Raw genomic sequence first — 16,160 nt, 5'->3', positions numbered from 1 at the left:
AGATAGTTGCTAATGACATATCAGATAAAGGGCTAGTATCCAAAACCTATAAGGAACTCACCAAACTCCACACCCAAAAATCAAATAATCCAGTGAAGTAATGGGCAGAAGACATGAACAGACACTTCTCCAAAGAGGACATCCAGATGGCCAACAGAAACAATGCTCAGCGTCCCTCCTCATCAGGGAAATGCAGATCAAAGCCACACTGAGATATCACCTCATGCCAGTCAGAGTGGCTAAAATGAGCAAATCAGGAGACTACAGATGCTGGTGAGGATGTGGAGAAATGGGCACCCTCCTAGACTGTTGGCAGGAATTAAACGGGTGCAACCCTACTGGAAAAGAGTGTGGAGATTCTTCAAAAAGTTAACAATAGAACTCCCCTATGACCCAGCAATAGCACTGCTAGGAATTTTCCCAAGGGACATAGGAGTGCTGATGCATAGGGGCACATGTACCCCAATGTTCATAGCAGCATTCTCAACAATACCCAAAACATGGAAAGAGCCTAAGTGTCCATCAACTGATGAATGGATCAAGAAGATGTGGTTTATCTATACAATGGAATACTACATGGCAATGAGAAAGAATGAAATCTGGCCATTTGTAGCAACACGGATGGAACTTGAGGGTGTTATGCTGAATGAAATAAGTTAGGCAGAGAAGGACAGGTACCATATGTTTGCACGTACAGGTGGATTAGGAGGAACTTAATGGAGGACCATGGGGGAGAAAAGGGTAAAAATAGTTGGGGAGAGGGAGGGAGGCAAACCATGAGAGACTCTTGAATGCTGAGAACAAACTGAGGGCTGAGGGGGGTGGGGGAAGAGGAGAAGGGGGTAATGGGCATATAAGAGGGCACTTGTGGGGATGAGCACTGGGTGTTATATGGAAACCAACTTGACAATAAACTATTTTAAAAATTTTTAAATAAATAAAGTCAAATTGGCTATTTTTAGTTTTTCTATCTAAGTTGTTCTAATTAATACTAAATAGAATTTTTAGTATTAATTAATCAATACTAAGTAGAATATTTATTCTAATATTTCTAATTTATTTAGTCTAAATAATTCTAATACTATTGTACAAAAAATGGCATTTTTGTACAATGCAAGTGGGTAGGAAAATTAGTCCAATCTTTCTAGAAAAAATGTTGTCAAATATATTTTAAAATTTAAATATTCATACACTTTGACCCAGTTCTCAATAATATGGGGAAGGAAGATATTCCTTTTGTATTAGTCTTTTCTTCCCGACGAGAAAGAATCTTATTTGTGATACTCTAGGGTGTTGCTTGGTCCCTATTTACTACTGGCTAGGGTTATTGTGCTTTAAAAGGTCGTACATGTTCTATTTTCTCACTTCTTCATGGGACTGAACTGATAAAGTGGACAAAGTCCCCTTCTTCAAGTTGTAAATTGAAGGTTGAAGATTTTGAAAGACTTTAGATGAAACTGAGTACCCCAATCCTGGCTTATCGGAGTTCTGAATTTGAGTGACATTAGGGACTAGTGCAATTAACAAAGAGCAGTGTCTTATTTTTCATATTTCTTTTTTCTTTTATAGAACTCTAAGGAGAGGGGTGCCTGGGTGGCTCAGTCAGTTGAGTGTCTGACTTGATTTTGGCTCAGGTCATGATCCTGGGATTATGGGCTCGAGCCCTGGGTGGAGCCTGTGTTGAGCTAGAGCCTACTTAAGATTCTCTCTTTCTCTCTCTCTCTCCCCTTCACCTCCTCTTCCCTGTTAGCACTCTCTCTCTTTAAAAATAAAAAAGAACTCTAAGGAAAAGAATGACCAGGACTAAATATGTATATATATATATATATACTATATAGTATATATAGTATTAGTATATATATATAAGTATTAGTATTATTAGTATATTAATATTAGGAGTTCCTGAGTTCGCTAGGCCTAACATCATCTAATACCCCCAAATATTATCCAAATTTCTAAATACATTTCTAGGAATCCATTCTAAATAAATACCCTAAATTGCAGAAAATATTCACAAGAAAATATGTTTGTTATGGTGTATAATAATGATTAAAAACAGACATATAGACAAATGGAATATAATAAAGAACATAGAAATAAATCTATGCATATACGGTCAATTGATCTTTGACAAGGGTGCCAAGAAGGCACAATGAGGAGATGACAGTTTCTCCAATAAAAAGTGTTGGGAAAACTGGATAGCCACATGCAAAAGAATGAAATTAGACTTTATTTCACATCATAAACAAAAGTCAACTGAAAAGACTTAACATAAGGCCTGACACTATAAAACTCTACAAAGAAAATATAGGGAAAATTTTCTGGGTTTTAGAATTGGCAATGATCATGGATTTGACACCAAAGCACAAGTAATAAAAGCAAGATAGATAAGTGAGATTAAAAAAAAAAAACCTAACTAAAAAGCTTTTGTGCAGCAAAGGAAACAATCAACAAAGTGAAAAGGCAACCTATGAAATGGGAGAAAAGATTTGTGAACCATATACCTGATAAAGGATTAATATCTGAAATATAAGGAACTCATACAACTCAATGGCAAAAAGACAAATAATCTAATTTTTTAAATGGACAAGAAAACTGAATAAACACTTCTCCAGTAAAGATATACAAATGGCCAACAGGTACATGAAAATTTGCACATCATCACTAATCATCATGAAAGTGAAAATCAAAACCACAATGAAATATTATATTACCCCTGTTAGAAGGCATATTATAAAAAAGTTAACACACACACACACACACACACACACACACACACAGAACACACAGAAGGTACCAAGTGTTGACAAGGATGTGGAGTAAAGAAAACCCTTGTAACATTGTTTGTGGGAGTGTAAATTGGTACAGTCATTATGGAAAACAGTTTGGAGGTTTCTCTAAAAATTAAAAATATAACTATTATATGATCCAGCAATCTCACTTCTAAATATATGTCCAAAGAAATTGAAATCAAGAACTATCTGAACTCTCATGTTCATTGCAGCATTATTCATACTAGTCAGGACATAGAAGCAATTTAAATATTATTCAGCCTTAAAAAAAGAAAGAAATCCTGCCATTTGTGACAACATGGATGAACCTACAGGGCATTATCCTAACTGAAGTAAGCCAGATACAGAAGGACAAAGAGTTAAAGAACGAACAAACAAAGGACAAATACTACATGATATCACTTGTATAAAATAGTCAAATGCATAGAAGCAGAGTGGTGTGGTCATTGCCAGGGGCTTGGGTGCTGGGAGCTGCAACAGCCTCGCTGGATGACAGTCACAGCAAGGAAATGGCAGCGTTTGCACAGCTCCTGCCATGAGAAACAAAAACTAGTATCTCCTTCTGCTACTGGCTCATGTTGGAAACGAGCCTGCTGGTATTGACCAGGCCTCACAATATTCCAGATCAGACTGNGGAGCCGGCCTCAGGCACTTGGGGAAGGAGGTAATTATTAGTTAAATTAGGTATTAGTCAAAGGATACCAAGTTTCAGTTATATAAAATGAGTAAGTCCTAGAGATATACTGTACAGCAGAGTGCCTATAGTTATTCAAAGAATAACTAAACACTAAGCAAAGAATAAAGAGAAAGGAATCTGAGTACGACACTAAAGAAAGGAAACAAACCATGAAAAAGAAGAAGAGACATGATCAGAGAAAAACTACAAAAACAACCACAAAACAAGTAACAAAAATGACAATAACTACATATCTATTAATAATTACTTTTAATGTAAATGGACTAAATCCTCCCATCAAAAGACATAGAATGACATTATAGATTAAAAAAAAAAATAAGACCCATTTCTATGCTGTCTACAAGAGACTCATTTCAGACCTGAAGACACATGCAGATCTGAATATTCACATGAAAGTAAATAAACAGAGGGTGCCCGGGTGGCTCAGTCAGTTAAACATTTGACTTCAGCTCCGGTCATGATCTTGGAATTCGTGAGTTCAAGCCCTGTGTCAGGCTCTCTGCTGACAGTTCAGAGCCTGGAGCCTGCTAAGGATTGTGTGTCTCCCTCTCTCTGCCTCTCCTCTGCTCATACCCTGTTTCTCCCTCTCTCAAAAATAAATAAAGCATTTTATTATTTTTTTAGTTTATTTATTTATTTTGAGAGACAGCAAGTGGGGGAGGGGCAGAAAGAGAGAAAAGAAGAAAAAAAGAGAGAGAAAGAGAATGAATCCCAAGCAGGCTCCAGCTCTCAGCACAAGTCTGACATGGGACTCGATCCCAAGACCCTGAAATCATGACCTGAGACAAAATCAAGAATCAGACACTTAACTGAAGCACCCAGGTGTTCCCAAAGTAAATAAAACATTTTTTTATAAATTAAAAATAAAAAGAAAGTGAATAGATGGAAAAGCATTTATCATGCAAATTAAAGTGCAAAGAAAGCCAGAATAACAGTACTTGTATCAGACAAAGTAGACTTAAAAACAACGATTTTAACAAGAGACTAGGAAGGATAGATCATTGGATAGATCATCCAAACCTAAAATCAACAAGGAAACAGTGGCTTTGAATGACACATCGGACCACATGGATCTAAAAGATATATTCAGAACATTCTATCCTAAAACAGAAGAATACACATTGTTTTCAAGTGCACATGAAGCCTTCTTCAGGATAGATCCCTCACCTATTAGGCCACAAAATAAGTCTTAAAAATTTCAAAAATACTGAAGTCCTACTATACCTCTTTCCAACCACAATACTTTGAAACTAGAAATCAAACAGAATAAACTATCTAGAAAGAAAACAAATACATGGAGGCTAAACAACATGTTACTAAGCAATGATTGGGTTAACAAAGAAATCAAAGAATAAATTAGAAAAAAAAACACATGGAAACAAAAGAAAATGAAAACACAAATGTTAGAAATCTTTGGGATGCAGTAAAACCTTTCCTAATAGGGAAGTTTATAGCAATACTGGTCTACCTCAAAAAACAAGAAAAATATCAGATAAACAACATAACCTTACACCTAAAGGAGCTAGCAAATGAACAACAAATAAAGCTTAAAGGCAACAGAAGAGGTGAAACAATAAAAATAAAGCAGAAATAAATGATATAGAAACTTTAAAAATCAATAGAACAAATCAATGAAACCAGGAGCTGGGTCTTTGAAAAAATTAATAAAATTGACAAGTAGCCAGACTTATCAAAAAGAAAGGACAAAGGACTCAAATAAATAAAATAACAAATGAGAGAGGAGAAATAATAAATAACACCACAGAAATACAATTATAAGAGAATATGAAAAGTTATATGCCAAGAACTTAGACAATATAGAAGAAATGGAAAAATTCCTAGAAGCATATAACCTTCCAAAACTAAATCAGGAAGAAATAGAAAATTTGAACAGACTAATTATCAGCAATGAAATTGAATCAATAATCAAAAAACTCCCAACAGGCAAAAGTCCAGGATCAGATGACTTCACAGGTGAATTCTACCAAATATTTAAAGAAGAGTTAATGCCTATTCTTCTCAAACTATTTTGAAAAATAGAGGAGGAAGGAAAGCTTCCAAATTCATTCTATAAAGCCAACATTACCCTGATACCAAAATCAGATAAAGACACTACAAACCCAGCAAACTGTAGGGCCAATATGTTTGATGCACATAGATGCACAAATCCTCAAAATATTAGAAATTGAATCCAGCAAAACATTTAAAAATCTTTTACTACGTGGCATTTATTCTTGTGATGCAAAGATGGTTCAGTATTCACAAACCAAACAACATTATACATCACATCAGAAAGAATAAAAACCATATGATCATTTCAGTAGATGAAGAAAAAGTATTTGACGAAGTACAACATCCATTCATGATAAAAAAAAAAACCCTCAACAAAATAGGTTTAGAGGGACTATACCTCAAAATAATAAGGACATGTTTGAAAAACTCACAGGTAACATTATACTTAACGGAGAAAAGCTGACAGCTTTCCCCTAAGATCTTCTGACAAGGATGTCCATTCTCACCACTTTCATTCAACATAGTACTGAAAGTCTTAGCCACAGCAATTAGACAAGATAAAGAAATAAAAAGCATCCAAATTGGTAAGGAAAATAAAACTTTCACTAATTGCAGATGACATAATACTATGTGTAGAAAACCCTAAACACTCCACCAAAAAAATATTAGAACTGATGAATGAATTCAGTAAGGTCACAGGATACAAAATCTATATACAGAAATCTGTTGCATTTCTATACACTAACAATTGAAGCAGCAGAAAGAGAAATTAAGAAAATATTCCCATTTACAATTGGACCAAAAAGAATAAGATATCTAGGAATAAACTTAACCACGGAGGTGAAAGATGTGCACTCTAAAAACTATAAAACACTGATAAAATAAATTGAAGATAAATGGAAAGATATTCCATGCTTATGGATTGGAAGAACAAATACTGTTAAAATATCCATACTTCCCAAAGCAATCTACAGGTTTAATGCAATCCCTATCAAAATACCAAGAGAAATTTTCACAGAAGTAGAACAAATAATCCTAAAATTCATCAGAATCACAAAATAACCCAAATAGCCAAACCAATCTTGAGAAAACTGTAGATACCCCAATCCTAGATTTCTAGATATATCACAAAGCTATAGTAATCAAAACAATATGGTACTGGCACAACAATAGACACATAAAGAAATGAAAAAGAACAGAGAGCCCAGAAATAAACCCATTATTATATGGTAGATTAATCTTCAACAAAGTAGGAAAAATATGAATGAGAAACAGACAGTCCTTTCACAAATGGTGCTGGGAAAATTGATCAACTATATGCAAAAGAATAAAACCAGAAAACTTTCTTATTCCATACACAAAATTAAACTCAAAATGGGTTAAGTACCTAAATGTGATACCTGAAAACCACAAAAATGCTAGAAAGAGCACAGGCAGTAAATTTTCTGACATTGGCCACATCAACATCTTTCTAGATACGTCTGCTGAGGCAAGGGAGGCCTTTTATGTCTAACCATGCTGAATGGGAGAAGATATTTACAAATGACATATCTAATAAAGGGTTAGTATCCAAATATGTAAATAATTTATACAACTCAACACTGTAAATCCATATGAACATAAGACATGAACAGGCATTTTTCCAAAGAAGACATCCAGATGGCGAACAGACACAAGAAAAGATTCTCAACATCGCTCATCATTAAGGAAATACAAATCAAAACCATGATGAGATACCACCTCACACCTGTCAGAATGGCTAAAATAAAAAATACAAGAAACAAACATTGGCAAGGATGTGGAGAAAAAGAAACCCTTGTGGACTATTGGTGGCAATGCAAACTGGCACAGCCACTGTGGAAAATACTATGAAAGTTCTTCAAAAAATTAAAAATAGAATTACCAGGAGAGCCTGGGTGGCTCAGTTGCTATGCCCAACTTTGGCTCAGGTCATGGTCTCACAGCTTCTGAGTTCGAGCCCTACTTTGGGCTCTCTGCTGTCAGTGTGGAGCCCACTTTGATTACTGTCTCCCTCTCTCTCTGACCCTCCCCAGCTCATTCTTTCTCTGTCTCAAAAATAAATGAAAACATTAAACATTTTTTAAAAATAGAATTACTATATGATCCAGTAATTCCACTACAAGGTATTTACCCAAAGGATACAAAAACACTAACTTGAAAAGATAGATGCACCACTATGTTATTACGCAGCATTATTTACAATAAAATTATGGAAGCATCCTAAATGCCCATCAATAGATGAATGGATAAATAAAAAATATAAAAAAATAAATATATATACATATATATATTGTGATATTAATCATCCATAAAAAAGAATGAAATCTTGCCATTTGTAACAAGATGGATGGACCTAAAGAGTATAATGTTAAGTGAAATAAGTCAGAGAAGGACAAATACCATGTAATTTTATTCATAAGCAGAATTTAAGAAACAAAGAGACAAATTAAAAAAGAAATCAAAACATAGAATCATAACTATATAGAACAAACTGATGGTTACCAGAGGGTTAGTGTGTAGAAGGATGGATGACATAGGTGAAGGGAATTAAGAGTACACATCATGATGAGCACTGAGTAATGTAAAGAATTATTCGATCACTATATTGTACACCTGAAGCCAATATAACATTATATGTTAACTCTGCTGGAATTAAAATGTAAAGTAAATAAAAGCATATAAGGTAACACAGTATTCCAAAAGAATAAAGCATCATGATCAGGTGAATTTTTCCATGAATGCTCAGATAGACCAATATTAGTAAATTTATTAAAATAATTCTTCATATTAACATTTTATCATAAGATAAAAATGAGAATAAAATCATCTCAGTAGATGGTGCAAAAGGCATTTGATAAAGTTCATCTTTTATTTCAAATGAGCATTTTTAGTAAAATAGGAACTTCATTTTAGAAGGAATTAGAGTATACTTCTTTTTATGATAATATGTATTATTTGAAATCAAAAGCTAGCATCATGCTCAACAAGGAAATATTAGAAACATTCACATTAATTTCTGGGTTTGGAAAAAGGTGTCTGAAAGAGTTAGTCAATGCAATAGAAATTAGAAATAGAAACTAGAATTAAGATGTGTAATTATTGAGGGGCACCTCTGAGGCTCAGTGAATTAAGTGCCCGACTTTGGGTCAGATCATGATCTCACAGTTTGTGAGTTTGAGCCCTGCATCAGGCTCTGTGCTGACAGCTAAGAGCCTTCAGCCTGCTGCAGATTCTGTGTCTCTCCCTCTCTCTGCTCCTCCCCTGCTCATGCTCTGTCTCTCTCTCCTTCAAAAATAAATAAACAGTAGAAAAAAATTTTAAGATGTATAATTTCTTATTGTAAAGGAAATGGTAGATCTATCATCATTTGTAAATGAATTCTATTTTCTGTCTGGAAATATTAATAAAATCTACTGAAAACTGATTAGAAACAATAAGAAATCTGCAAACAAACTAGTTTTACATATATATGTATGTATGTATATGCTTTTCTTATATATTAATGAGAATTAGAAAATTAATTAAATGTAGATACAATTCATAACAGCAACATCTCCCCAACATTCAATTGTAAATTTAACAGAACATGGTCAAAATCAATACCAGGGGAAAATTCTTTATACTTTAGTAAGGAACAGAGACATCAACATGAAAAAATGGAGAAATACACCTAATTCCTAGGTGAGAAATTTAAATATTATAAAGTATCATTTCTTCCTAAATCATTGATTTTCATATATTAATGTTCCTAATAATTCTCTCTGTGAGAGTTTGCCAAAAATAAATATTTCTGAGCTCTGGAAATTTTCAGTAAGTTTATGGTTGAACAAAGAAATTTGCCTTTTTAACAAGTATTTTTGATGCTTTTGATATGATTATTCCATGGACACATATTTTGAGAAATTCTTCCCAGAAACAGTCTAAAAATCAAATGCAACTATAATCAAAATCCACTAGGAATTTCTCATAGAATATTTCAGAAGATAATTCTGAAGTTTATCCAGAAGAATGCATGTGAAAATATCTGGGGAAAACATCTGAAAAGATGAAAATGAAAGGAGCTGTGGTGTTGGGGAGAGTAGGAGATTTAATTTGATATTAAGATATACTATTATATTTTGTTATATATATTGTATTAGTTCAGAAATCAACATCTCAATGAGTAAAATAGCCAATTAAGAATCAAACTCAAGAATAGAAAGGAAATGGAGGGGCCCCTGGGTGGCTCATTGGGTTGAGCATCCGACTTCGGCTCAGGTCATGATCTCACAGCTTGTGAGATCGAGCCCNGAATCAAACTCAAGAATAGAAAGGAAATGGAGGGGCCCCTGGGTGGCTCATTGGGTTGAGCATCCGACTTCGGCCCAGGTCATGATCTCACAGCTTGTGAGATCGAACCCTGCATCAGGCTCTGTGCTGACAGCTCAGAGCCTGGAGCCTGCCTCGGATTCTGTGTCTCCCTCCCTCTCTGTCCCTCCCCTGCTCACACTCCATCTCTGTCTCTCTCTCAAAACTAAACATTAACAATTTTTAAAAAAAAGAATATAAAGGAAATGGGGTGCCTAGGTGGCTCAGTTGGTTAAGCGTCCAACTGTTGATTTTGGCCCACGTCATGATCTCAAGGTTCATGAGATTGAATCCCGCATGTGTGCTGTCAGTGCAGAGCCTGCTTGGGATTCTCTGTCCTCCCAGTCTCTTGATACCCTTCTTCTCCCTCAAAAAATAATACAAATAAAAAAAAATATAAGGGATTGAATGATAAAAGATAATTTAATAGAGAAAGGTATATTATTTAAAAATAGTGTTAGGCTACCTGGCTATCTGTTTGGACAAAACACTCTCACATCAAGCCTCATTCTCCCCTCAAATCCAGATGGATTACATGTCTCAATGTGAAATGAAACAAACCAAAAGACACTATGACATTACTAGTACAAAATGTAAGTGAATAGTTTCTGTCATCTTTCTTTGGGAAAGGACTGTCTAAGGGTGCCATGAAAACCATAACCATTGGTATATTTTAAAAAATTGTTTAATGTTTTATTTATTTCTGAGAGAGAGAGAGACAGCATGAGCAGGGGAGGGTCAGAGAGAGAGGGAGTTACAGAATCTGAAACAGGCTCCAGGCTCTGAGCTGACAGCACAGAGCCCAACGTGGGGTCTGAACCCATGAACCGTGAGATCATGACCTGAGCTAAAGTCGGAGGCTTAACCGACTGAGCCTGGTTGGTTAAAATATACCCTTGTATATTTTATTATAAAACAGTTTTTCAATGAGTGGTTAAATAAAGAACATATATATTTAAAATATAAGCAACAAATAGGAAACTATAACACCAGAGAGCTTTTAAAAATCAATAAGATGAATTCCAATAAAAATAATGCAAACAGGATGTTTAATAGGCAATTCACAGAAGAAATGCAAACGCCCAAAACCTGACTTAGAGAAAATTAAAAAAATAATAGTTATTATTTCTCTCACATTAGATTAGCAAAGGTGAAATATATTGAAATCACCCACTGTATTTTTCAGAATGAGGCAAACAGATATGAAAAATGTAGGCATGTACATTCATAAAACCTCTTTGGAAGGCAATCTGAAAATATTAAAAATTTACAAAATGGACTTGATTTTTTTCTGAACAATGCTATACTTAGGACTTTATATTTTGGAAATAATTACAGGTATGCATAAAATTTTGTTTCAAAGGATATTCACATATAGGATTGCTTACAGAAGAAAACAACTTGCAGTCTAACAATAGGCAATGTGTTAAATAAATTATTGTGTTCTGGGACACCTGGGTGACTCAGTCAGTTAAGTGTCTAACTCTTGATTTCTGCTCAGGTCATGATCCCATGATTCTGAGTTCGAGACCTGCATCAGGCTCTGTGCTGTCCACATTGAGCCTGCTTGGGATTCTCCCTCTCTCCTGTCCTTCCCCCAATTTGTTCTCTATCTCTCTTTCTCTCTTTTTTTATCCAAAATAAATAAACTTTGAAAAGTGTTGTTTTCCTATATAATATAATACAATACCATATAGAGAAATGGATAACAGTAAAAAATGTGTGACTCATACAGACATATGGTTGAATCCTTGTTCCCCAATTTTTAGTTCTGTGGCCTTGGCCAACTGATTTAGTTCCTTTATGCCTCAGTTTCCTAATGGAAATGGATATAACACCACAAATTCATAATATGGATATAAAGATTAAATTGAGAACTTAATGGAAAGTCGTTCACACTATGTCTGACAACATTTTAAAAAATGGCTGCTATGATGATGATGCCTTAACCCAAAGCCATTAAAAGGTAAGTAGATCTATATTTTCCATAGAAAGACATTGCTCACACTGTTCAGTTAAAAAAGTGAGTTGCAAAATAACATAGATGGGTATGATTCATATATACGGTGTGTGTGGGTGTGTCTTGTGTATCTTTCTATCTTTCTAGAGATGATTCTATTAAATAATGTCCTCTTAACACACAACAAAAACTTAACATCCAGGTAGAGTCTTACAGCATATTTAAAGAATGATTATCTCTCTATACTTTAAAGGCAGGATTTGTACATTTATGTACATATGTGTATAATTGAATTGGAGAAGGTACAGTTCTACTTCAAACAGAAGAGCAATAAATGAGTGAAAAAAAGAGGTAAATAAGATGAAATGTAGTACTGTTTATACTCCAAAGAAGGCCAGGGATAAATATTCTTTTACATTCTAAAGATTTCATATAACTTTTTCAACTTTACTAATTAATTAAACAATAATGTCTCATTATCTAATTTGGATAAAAAATACCACATGTTTGCACATATAGGAGGATTAGGAGGAACTTAACAGAGGACCAAGGGGGAGAAGAAGGGGGGAAATAGTGGGGGAAAGGGAGAGAGACAACCATGAAAGACTCTTGAATACTGAGAACAAACTGAGGACTGATGGGTGTGGGGGGAGAGGGGGGAGATGGACATGGAGGAAGGCACTTGTGGGGATGAGCACTGGGTGTTTTATGGAAACCAACTTGACAATAAACTATTTGTAAATAAATAAATAAATAAATAAATAAATAAATAAATTTTAAAAAAGAGGAAGAAAAGCTCAGAGTAGGAAAATGCAATAAAGAGAATAGAAGTTAGAAGAAATCAGGGAATGGAAGCTGAACATAGAAGACAGGAACCTAGAGATGTGGAGAAAAAGCAGAAGGAAGAAATACAAGAAGAGATCTATAAGTCTGGCTGTGTCCCCAAGTCAAAGGCACAACAATACATCTTTTTTATCCTGAGACCCTAATAACACTGTAACTAATATGGCCTTTCCAGATACCTTCTCTTAGTGACTGTATCTCACATATACACGGTTGTGTACATTGCATCACTCCTTGTCATATATACATATCACATGCTACATATACTTGCTCACTCTCAGCTTCACAATATCTTACATAAACACACAGAAATCCACACACTGCAGATATATTCACTGAAGTATTTAATATTCTTATTTATTTACCCTCATGGCCACCAAATCTTTCACAGTAACAAAAGATGTCACAGAGTAGGTACTGAGCCAACTGGATACTGACCAAGGCTGGGTATTTTGTGAACTGACCATGCCTGACTTTTATGTGAAGGATACCGCAGTATGGAGTGTATGTGTGATGGCACCAGCAGTGAGGGCTAGTATCCTCTTCAAAGAACTCAAAGAAGGGACTCAAAGAAGCACAACACTGATTGTAATTGGCCTCACTCTCCGCCTTCTTGCCCTAACTCACCAGGGGGTATGAGGCAGCACTTGCCAGGTTTCTTAGAACAGTGTACCATATGGTCCTGATTCCTTCACATCTCCTAGACCCACAGAACACTTAGAGTACGGAGCTCTTCATGGTATTCCTCAAAGCAAGATTCCTGTTTTCCTTCCAGCCACTTGTCTATTCAGTGGGAGATGGTGGAACAAAAGTAAGCTGAAAGAAACAACGAAAACTGAAGGGCTGACAAAGGAGGGAAAGATAGAATCAGGCAGTTGCTTTTCAACAACAAGAGGCACAGCCTCTATGATCTCCTTGAAAAAAGCCCCATCCTTGAAGAAGAAAGTCTGGGAAAGGATTTGGAGGCTGGGATTCTAGAGAAGAGTGGGAATAGAATTGTTATCTCTGGGAGTCTAGCAAGGAAAAACATTGATGTGTAAGACAGTAAATGACAAAATTTACCTTTCCTAAAACCATGCCCACCCCCCACTCCCCAACTGGTACTGAAGCTTTCTACAGAGTGAGGCCCATCAGTGGCTTTTCCACTTTCACCTTAGGGAAGAAAGGAGGCAGAAACTGGGCTGCAGGGTCACGGGCAAAGAAGTTGAGGGTCAATTGTGGGAGGGAATGATATCTGTAGCCTGAAGATCCAGTCTTGAAAGACAGCACCAGTTGTGGGTTTGCTCCTTAGCAATGTCTCCAAAGATGTGCACTAGAGTCATCCTGAGTGTGACTCCAGCCCAAGCCTTTCTGCCTTACTTAATTCAAGGTACAAACTCCAGTTCTCCTAGGTCCTAGTTCTGAACAGAGCATTTTTTCTTCAAGGAAATATTTAAAGGTGAGGTCCTGAGAATATGTAAACAAGGCATTCCCTGGAGCTTTAAAAGCCCTCAACTTTATTACCTTTCCATCCTCTGAGACATCCTAGGGCACTTGGTGTTATGTTTGAAGTCACAGACTAAAGTCTCCAACTCACACTAACACCTCTTTTTCAAACCTTACACCAATATCATTCCAAATAGCATCGGCAGATATATCCTCAGGGGCTCACAAGTTATCAAGCTTGTGTTTTCATTTATATGGTCATTAAATAGAAATGAAAATGAGAAGATACTGAATTGTCTGGATGCCAACTTTCTGAGTACTACAACTTGATTGTGGAGCTTGCACTTTCATTTTTGGTTATGGTTGCTTTGATGACATATGATCACCTTACATGGTAGAGTTGAATTTGGTTAGCATGATCTTCATATCAATGTGATAATAGGAGTTCTTAGTCAGCAGTTATATCGAAGTTGTTAATTCACTGGACATAAAGTCAAAGCTTTTCTTTTGTGGGAATAATTCCTAGTCAAAGGACAATCTTACAGAATGAGACTTCTAAACTATTAAATTCAGACTTTGGTGAGGCCACATAAAAATTGAACTATTCTTATAATTCTCTCAAGGTAATGAAAACATTTGTTAAAAGGTAAATTTTAGATCCAAATGATGCATTCATATTATTTGAGAGTCAAAAGATGTAAGAGAAAACGGTGGAAGAATCATATGGTAGTACAGCCATGTAGGATTAAAGGAAATGCCCTGAAGCTATTAATCGCTCATCATATTTCAAGTGGCAATTTAGTTTCAGCAAAACATCATTTATCATATTAAGGAAATGCTAGTATTTTGAATTTTATTGCTTTACTGGTTTTGTGGTTTGACTTACACATGATTTATAGTTTAGTTTTGATTTCACAGCACATATAAATCTCTCATTAAAAATAAATGGATTATGTTCCATAGTATAAATATGCCATAATTTATTTAATCATATCCATATTAATGGACATATGGATTATTTCCAATTTTTAGACATTAAAATAATGCCACAGTAACCTTCTTTGAGCATATATCTTTGTGTCCTTGTCAAATATATTTGAAGGGTAATTTCCTGAGGTTTAATTGCAGGATCTTTAAATGTCAATAGGTATTATCAAGTGCCTTATAAAAAGTTGTATTAATTTATATGTCAAAATTATATGAGAGTTTCTAATATATGAAAATTCCAAATTAATTACTAATTTGGTATTACAAAACTCTTCAATTTTGTTAATCATTAGGTTAAAAATGGTATTTCATTTTTAATTTATTTTATGATACCTTATACTTGAAAATGAGCATAATTTTATATGTTTGCTGATCCTTTCATTCCTTTTTTTGTGTGAAGTGACTATTTCCTTTGCTAGTTTTCTTTTATTGGGCTATTCAACTTTTACTGATGTGTAAAACACCTAAATATTATGAAAAATTGACTATTTGATTTTGTCTCAAAAATAAGTCTTTTTCTTCTTTGCCTTTTCTACTTTATCGATTTTTGTATCACATGCTTATAATTTAATCAAGGCAAATCAATCAGTCTTATCCCTCATGACTTGATTTTTGTGTCGATATTTGAAAAGTCTCTATTGTTAAAAGGTTAAATTTTTAAAAAATTCATTGCTTTTTTCTTCTAAGATTTTCATAATTTTGCTTACATACATGGCTTCATTTAATCTTGATACATCTAGAATTTATTTTGATATAAGGAATGCTGTAGAGATCCTACTTCTTTCCCTCACAATGGTCATTTAGTGCCATTTATGGGGAAATTCCCATTAATTATAAATGTCTTTTAAATGAGATACTAAACTCGTACCAATTTTTTTAAACTTGGTATTCTGTTCCTTTAATGACAGAATTAAATACAATTTAATACAAAATTTTTGTATTTCTGTACAAGTACCATGCAAGCTTAATTTCTTTTGCTTTTTGTTTGCTCCCCAGTGAGAGAACTGAGTTAATTCTATTTTTCAGTATATGACATAGTGTATGGTTAGTGATTACAAAGCCCCTCTCTCATTTA

At 34.7% G+C, this 16,160-nt stretch overlaps 1 pseudogene; it reads right to left on the bottom strand.

Annotated features, from left to right (window-relative positions):
* The window catches only part of LOC144238948 (olfactory receptor 2D3-like), a 26,743-nt pseudogene extending 13,394 nt beyond the window's left edge, over window positions 1-13,349 (bottom strand).
* Window positions 13,350-16,160: the final 2,811 nt, after the last annotated feature.

The sequence above is a fragment of the Crocuta crocuta genome, unplaced genomic scaffold (assembly GCF_008692635.1).
Source record: "Crocuta crocuta isolate KB4526 unplaced genomic scaffold, BGI_CrCroc_1.0 scaffold382, whole genome shotgun sequence".
NCBI lineage: Eukaryota > Metazoa > Chordata > Mammalia > Carnivora > Hyaenidae > Crocuta > Crocuta crocuta.
Note: the sequence above shows the minus strand (reverse complement) of the source record. Positions and strands in the feature narration are given on the sequence as shown.